Raw genomic sequence first — 7,723 nt, 5'->3', positions numbered from 1 at the left:
AGCATTCTTTTCTTCGTATCTCCGAAACAGTTGGACCTGCCTTCGCCAAAAACTAATCAGCACATCTCCATATAAATAGAATTCGAATGTTTCTTGAACCACTCAAATCGGTTGATCCGTGCGCCCGAAAACGTGGACGAAAAATTGTATCTATACATACATACATACACACACATCAATTTTTTCTGAGGTATGCCAAAATGTTCAGAAACCTTCAAAACGTGAAGAAATATAAGAATGTTCAATTTCGATTTTTGGACGATTACAATAACTTACCCTACGGGAAGTTAATAAAATTCTGCATTATGCAGTTTGTGACAATTCACAAAATAAACATTCAAGTTATATTAGAAACCGATAATGACAATATAAAGTATAAACTTTCCAATTCAGATGTAAATTTTAATTGCTACAAAGATGTCTGAAATAAATACGAAAAATCCATTCTCACGTACAACTTGCGAATCCACCTTGTTTAAAGTTTGAATATTTATTTGACTCGTAGCATATTACATTTTCTCTCGCACGAAGCTCGCGTTTCGAGCAAAAATACAAATGGGCGCATTCTAATAACACCGAGAAAAGGAATAATTTTCACGACGCACGCATACTAATTGCGCGATTGACGGCGTCCGACCTCCTGACCTGGAGTGCCATGTATTCCGCTCGCCTCTTAGAGAATGTAATAACGGCGTGCCGCGTAGAACTACAAGTTAGGTACACATAGTAGGTGAAATACGGAAAACTACTAGTTTACCCTACGGGTTGACAAATTTATCTACTACGGTATTACGACGGAAAAGTTACAAGTACCCGTTAATGTGTAAATGATGTACTATATGTGGAGCGCTGATTAGTATAGACCAGTGATTCCCAAACTTATTTCACCTACCGCCCCCTTGCCAGAAAAAATGTTACTCAGCGCCCCCCTTACAAACTTTCCGAAGGAGAAGTTTGTTTTCATCAAAAAATCCGCTAATTTTATGTTTTCTCGACGTTTCAAGCCATTCTGAATAGAATGAGACCAACATTTGGAAAAAGTATGTGTGTGTGTGCGTGAACAGATTTTTTGCCGTAAATCGACGTTTTGTCAAAAACGACTGGACCGATTTCAAAAATCTAAAAGCCATTCGATGTATCTCGATGAGGACTATTGTTTGTCAGTTTTGTGCGACGATCGGCCAAGCGGCTTCTTTATAAATAGCATAAAAGTGAAAAAAATTTCGTCCACGTTTTAGCCCGCAATTCTGAATCTATTTTGAAAATTCAAAAACCGTTCGAAAGATATTAGTTGGGAATCGACCTGATTAGTTCTTGGTAATGATCGGCCGGGCCGTTTTCTTGTAATAAAGTGTTTTTATTAATTTAAGTAGTAGTAATTAATAAGTAGTAGTAATTTTTTAGACAATTTATATTTTTTGACGGTAGATACCAGTCTTATAGATCATACTAAAATATTACGGTCCTACAACAAGTCGTTAAATTTTGAAAATTCGTCAAAGTTTGCAAAAATTAGTATCGTTTTTATGGCGTTTGTCAAAATTAGAATTTTCAATGATGTTTGCTTAAAAGCGCATAAACCGATTTTAAAAATTTAACACTTTCCACTCGGGAGTCGGACTGCTAGTCGGTACGCTGCGCTCGGAATATTATTGTGCTCTACATATCTCTCAACTCGGATTTTTTTTTGTATCGGATTTCTTCAAAATGTGGTAATATTGGTTTTAAATATAGGTATTATGATAAAAAAATAGAAAAATTTTACAAATTAATAAAAAATGCGCTTAAAACCATGCTATATTGTTTAAAAAATAATTTCTTCTATTATAATATCTATTATAAAGGCTTACAAAATAATAAATCCTGATAGACAAGGAAACAAAAATTAAATTTAATATGTTACCAAAATTATTACCATTATAATAAATATATAATATATATAAAATAACATCTCCAGTAAAATTTATATCTAAAAAAATTATGGGGTTCATGAGCTAATAAATTAATAAAATTCATAAAATTAATAAATTAATGAATAAATTAATGTAATAGTGAATTAATTTCGAAAGAATGAAAAAAAAATTAAATATTTTAAGTTTGCGACGAGACGATTTGCCGCCGGAGCGGCGGCATCCGAGCGGAACGGTTAAACGTACCATGCCGCCGGAGCGGCGACATCCGTGCGCAACGGTAAAATGACTATGCCGCCGAGCCCGGCCAATCGATGTATTTCGATTATAATTTTAATGTGAGGGAAAAGGAATGACGGGGGTGCGCTCGTACTTACGGTAAATTTGTTCGCAAAACGTCATAAAGGGAGTCGCGTTAAAACTCAAGCAATAGCGGATTTAGACTCGGAAATTAATACAATATCAAAATCGCTATTCCAAAAATTACGCGTTAAATCTCAATCCAGGAGCCTTAAGCTCCACGGTGTTGTTGAAATTTCAACGTTGAAATTTTAGGTAACGAAAGAATTATACTAGGCCCCGATAAATCTATTTTACAAAACGCGGGTGGACAGTTACGGGTAGATATCAAAGAAATATAATCAATAGCACGACAAATAATCCGCCAACCTTACAGATTGTCTTACAAAAAATCTCAGAATCCCTTACAAAATTTGGTAAAGTTACACGCTTTGAAAAGTTATATAAATTATCGACATACAAAGAAACATATGAACCATTCTTTCATTAAACCTTTTGCGAAACAAGAATTGCAGTGCATAGTTTTAAAACTGATTTACTTACTAATACACCTATGCAAATATGTTTGATTAACTTCAATTAAAATATTATCTTTATATAATTCAGTGTTTTTAATATAATTCAATTTTAATCATTTGTGTATATATAATATTAATATTATAATATTTTTTTAGTTTTGTGCTTTAAACGCCCCTTACAACTAAGCATCGCCCCCTAAATACACCAAAGCCCATCACCGCCCCCTAGAATCGCCGCAGCGCCCCCAAGGGGGCGCTGGCGCCCACTTTGGGGATCACTGATCTAATGCAATCCTCTATATTTATTCAAATCCAATGAAGGCTTTTGGTGGTTTATTGACTGTCGGTGCAATCTCACGATGAATCATACATCAAAGTCTTCAATATTTATTCTAAGCTTTTATTGAATATTAGCGATGCGTGCTGCAAATGCGTTTTATTTTTGCAGGTTCCGTGGTGTAGTGGTTATCACATCTGCTTAACACGCAGAAATCCTCTATGTTCATTCAAATCCAATGAAGGCTTTTAGTGGTTTATTGACTGTCGGTGCAATCTCACGATGAATCATACATCGAAATCTTCAATATTTATTCTGAGCGTTTATTAAATATTGGCCATGCGTGCTACAAATGCGTTTTATTTGTGTAGGTTTCGTGGTGTAGTGGTTATCACATCTGCTTAACACGCAGAAGGCCGCCGGTTCGATCCCGGCCGGAATCATGTAATGAAATCCTCTATATTTATTCAAATCCAATAAAGGCTTTTGGTGCTTTATTGATTGTCGGTGCAATCTCATGATGAATCTTACATCGATGTCCTCAATATTGCTGCAAATGCGTTTTATTTTTGTAGGTTTCGTGTTGTAGTGGTTATCACATCTGCTTAACACGCAGAACGCCGCCGATTCGATCCCGGCCGGAATCATCTAATGAAATCCTATATATTTATTCAAAGCCAATAAAGGGTTTTGGTGGTTTATTAATTGTCTTTGCAATACCATGATAAATTATATTTCTGCGTAACACGCAGAATGCCGCCGGTTCGATCCCGGTCGGAATCATGTAATGTAATACTCTTTATTTATTCAAAACCAATAAAGGCGTTTGGTGGTTTATTGACTGTCGGTGCAATCCCACGATGAATCATATATCGAAGTAACCAATATTTATTTTAAACTTTTATTAAATATTGGCGATGCGTGCTGCAAATGCGTTTTATTTTTGTAGGTTCCGTGGTGTAGTGGTTGTCACATCTGCTTAACACGCAGAAGGGCGCCGATCCCGGCCGGAATCATCTAATGTAATCCTCTATTTTTATTCAAAACGAAATCTCAATCCAGGAGCCTAACGGTCGGGTTTTTTTTCGTGAAAAGTGATCTAAAAGAGCAGGTTTTTTATTGCGGATTTTAAAAGTTTAATTGATGTAATATGTGTTTCTGATAACATTTTCTTTTTATTTAATTTATTTTTGTTTAAAATTAACAATAAATATTATAATACCGATGACCGCTTTGACGGTTTTTGGACTACCTTTATGCTCTACGGTTTTGGACTATCTTTATGCTCCACGGTGTTGTTGGAATTTCAACGTTGAAATTTTAGGTAACGAAAGAATTATACTAGGCCCCGATAAATCTATTTTACAAAACGCGGGTGGACAGTTACGGGTAGATATCAAAGAAATATAATCAATAGCACGACAAATAATCCGCCAACCTTACAGATTCTCTTACAAAAAATCTCAGAATCCCTTACAAAATTTGGTAAAGTTACACGCTTTGAAAAGTTATATAAATTATCGACATACAAAGAAACATATGAACCATTCTTTTCATTAAACCTTTGCGAAACAAGAATTGCAGTGCATAGTTTTAAAACTGATTTACTTACTAATACACCTATGCAAATATGTTTGATTAACTTCAATTAAAATATTATCTTTATATAATTCAGTGTTTTTAATATAATTCAATTTTAATCATTTGTGTATATATAATATTAATATTATAATATTTTTTTAGTTTTGTGCTTTAAACGCCCCTTACAACTAAGCATCGCCCCCTAAATACACCAAAGCCCATCACCGCCCCCTAGAATCGCCGCAGCGCCCCCAAGGGGGCGCTGGCGCCCACTTTGGGGATCACTGGTATAGACAAACAAAGACCTTTGATATGATTATTAACTTTCCGTAGGGTAAGTTATTGTAATTGTTCAAAAATCGAAATGGAAAATTTTTACATTTCTTCACGTCTTGTAGGTTTCTGAACATTTTGGCATACCTCAGAAAAATTGGATGCGTCTATGTGTATGTATGTATGGATACTATTCTTCGTGTACGTTTTCGGGCGCACGGATCATCCGATTTCAATGGCTTAAAAAACATTCGGTTTCTATTGATAGGGAAATATGCTGATCAATTTTTGGCAAAGGCAGGTCCAGCCGTTTCGGAGGTACGGAGCAGAGAGTGCAGAAAATAGAATTCGAGTTTTTGAGAGAACAGAGCATCTGATTTGAATGATCTGAAAAACATTCAATTTGTTTTGACGGGGATAAGTGGTAATTAGATTTTGGCAGGTCCAGCCGTTTCGGAGATACCGAGCTAAATGTGCAAAAAATTGCAATTTTTGAGAGAATTAAGCATCCGATTTGAATGATTCAAAAAACTTTGTTTTGACAAAATAATTGATTTTGGAAAAAATAGTTTCAAATTTTTTTTTTCAAAAAAAAATACATTTTTTTGACTTGCAATTCAGTTTATATAATTCTTATAAATATTAGAAATGTTACAATATTTATAATAATCTAATTGAAAACATTTCATATTTCTCGAACTTTTCGTTCCAGATATTTGCTTTAAGGCCGTACCACTAGTTTTATATTACTTTTACTCTAAACACAACTGACTTAAATGTAAACTGAACTTATTTTCTATAATTAACTGAACAGTTTATTTATTATTTTAAGGCTTTATAAACTATTCTTAAATAGAGCGACTTAATGTTTAAAATAACATACATTTTATTTCCTTATTAACATTCCTTAGGGTAAGTTATAGTATTCGCAAAAGAATCTAAAATGGAAATTTTTGCATATCTTTACTTTTCAAAGGATTATGAACACTTTCGCAAACCTTAGAAAAAAATTATGTATGTGTGTGTATGTATTTAAAAATATTTTATAAATTATACGTCATGTATGGTTGGATACAATTTTTTGTCCACGATTTCGGAAGCACGGATCGACCGATTTGAATGATTCAAAAAACATTCGATTCATATTGATGAGAGACGTGCTGATTAGTTTTAGGCAAAGACAGGTTTAGCCGTTTCGAAGATACGTGTCAAAAAGTACCAAAAACGGTAATTCAGTTTTGAGAGAACGAAGCACATGATTTGAATGGTTCAAGAAACATTTTGCTGGTATGGACGTGGTGATGAATTTATTACATTTTTGGTAAGGCAGGTCTAGCGGTTAGGAAAATATTGAGGAAAAAGTAAAAAGAAAAGATATTTTGCGGTCAAAAATGATCATGATACATATGCACCTCAGTACATCAAATTACCAGATATTTGATTGTTTTTAAAATGAACATTAATTTTATTATAATTGTATTGTGTTCCGTACCAAGAAAAATTTTTTAAAGTTCACTTATGCAGTTCAAGCAAATTTCAACATTTTCAGAAAATATTATATAAATATAAGTTTTATACTTGAAATATAAATTTTAAATTCACAATTCAGTTCAGAAATGTAAATATTTCGAATGAGTTATTCTAATTGATATTAAGTATTAGCCAATATTTATTCATTTTGATTTTTCTCCTTCGAATATTTAACTCTGGTACGGGAAGTTCTAGAAATTTGCCTTAAGGCACGATGCTATACATCACTAGTTTAGGACGTTAACAATAGACGACTTAGTGTCTGATGCAGTTTGCATGTGGTTTTGATAAATGTCAAAACTTCGATGGACGTGTGTGTGACTAACGAGAGTAAACTACAATGTAATACAATGTCAGGGATGAATAATCAAATATATTGCGTAGTTTATCTGTTGGTTATCTAATAATGGATACTGTTGATAATAATAAATACGATCGATTGACGTATTATATAACCATATACGTATATGTATATGTATACACATGTATATAAATGAATGAGTTTATTCATTCATTTGTTCGCTAAATTACGTCTAAAAACATTTTTAAAATTTTTGAAAATTTTTCCATGCTATTTCCATACAAAACTTTGATTGAATTGCGCTCTATCTAAACGTTAATATTAAGAGCTAAAACTTTAAGAGAATTGTTTTTTATCTATTTCGAACCATTTGAGCCCCTGGGAGCAAGGAAATTCGAAAATGACCATTTTAAGGACCACCCTAATATATATTAGAAATTTCTTCTCGTTGTCATCGTTTTTCCACGTTGTCGTTTTGCCGGCTACCAAGTGCCGTCGTTTCTGTACGCGGCGAGAAATTCATCTCTAGTGGTTCCACTCGCGGGCGACGCCGATACACCCGCCTGGCTATATATATACGCTACGGCTGACTGCGCTACGTAGAGGGCATGCTGACGGCCGTCAACATGCCGCTGGCACTTTATGATACGACAGCCCGGCCGCGACACGTTTGCAATGACTAAGATTTGTTACTGATCGACAATTAGATCCTGGCCAACAATGTAATTGACCACTAGTAATCATATATGCATTTAATCATTCCGCAGCAGAAGATTCGATCAGTGATTTTACGAGTCCTATTTTACACTGCCTGTGTGGTAAAAAAGTAACAACAACCAAGTGACAAATTTTCGAAAATAAGTAAATTATACATATTTCTACAATAAATAGTATACCGGAAAATTTACTGAACGTACTTAGATAGTTGTTTGTTTGTTTGGTATGTGTTATTTGTTTCGATGTAGTTGGTTTGGTTTTCGCAATATAATTCAATACTAGTGGGGCGCATGGCATCGTGCTTTAGGGCAAATTG

At 34.1% G+C, this 7,723-nt stretch overlaps 2 non-coding genes across 2 annotated transcripts; both read left to right on the top strand.

Annotated features, from left to right (window-relative positions):
• Window positions 1-3,375: 3,375 nt before the first annotated feature.
• On the top strand, window positions 3,376-3,448 carry Trnav-aac. The gene has a single exon. It is a non-coding gene; the product is annotated as a tRNA-Val (tRNA).
• Window positions 3,449-3,579: 131 nt separating this feature from the next.
• Window positions 3,580-3,652, top strand: Trnav-aac. Its single transcript has one exon. It is a non-coding gene; the product is annotated as a tRNA-Val (tRNA).
• The last annotated feature ends 4,071 nt before the right edge of the window (window positions 3,653-7,723 follow it).

This window comes from Ctenocephalides felis, unplaced genomic scaffold (genome assembly GCF_003426905.1).
Source record: "Ctenocephalides felis isolate EL2017-DRISC unplaced genomic scaffold, ASM342690v1 CF-g0.4_SCAFFOLD_01170, whole genome shotgun sequence".
NCBI lineage: Eukaryota > Metazoa > Arthropoda > Insecta > Siphonaptera > Pulicidae > Ctenocephalides > Ctenocephalides felis.
This window is presented reverse-complemented; position numbering and strand designations above follow the sequence as displayed.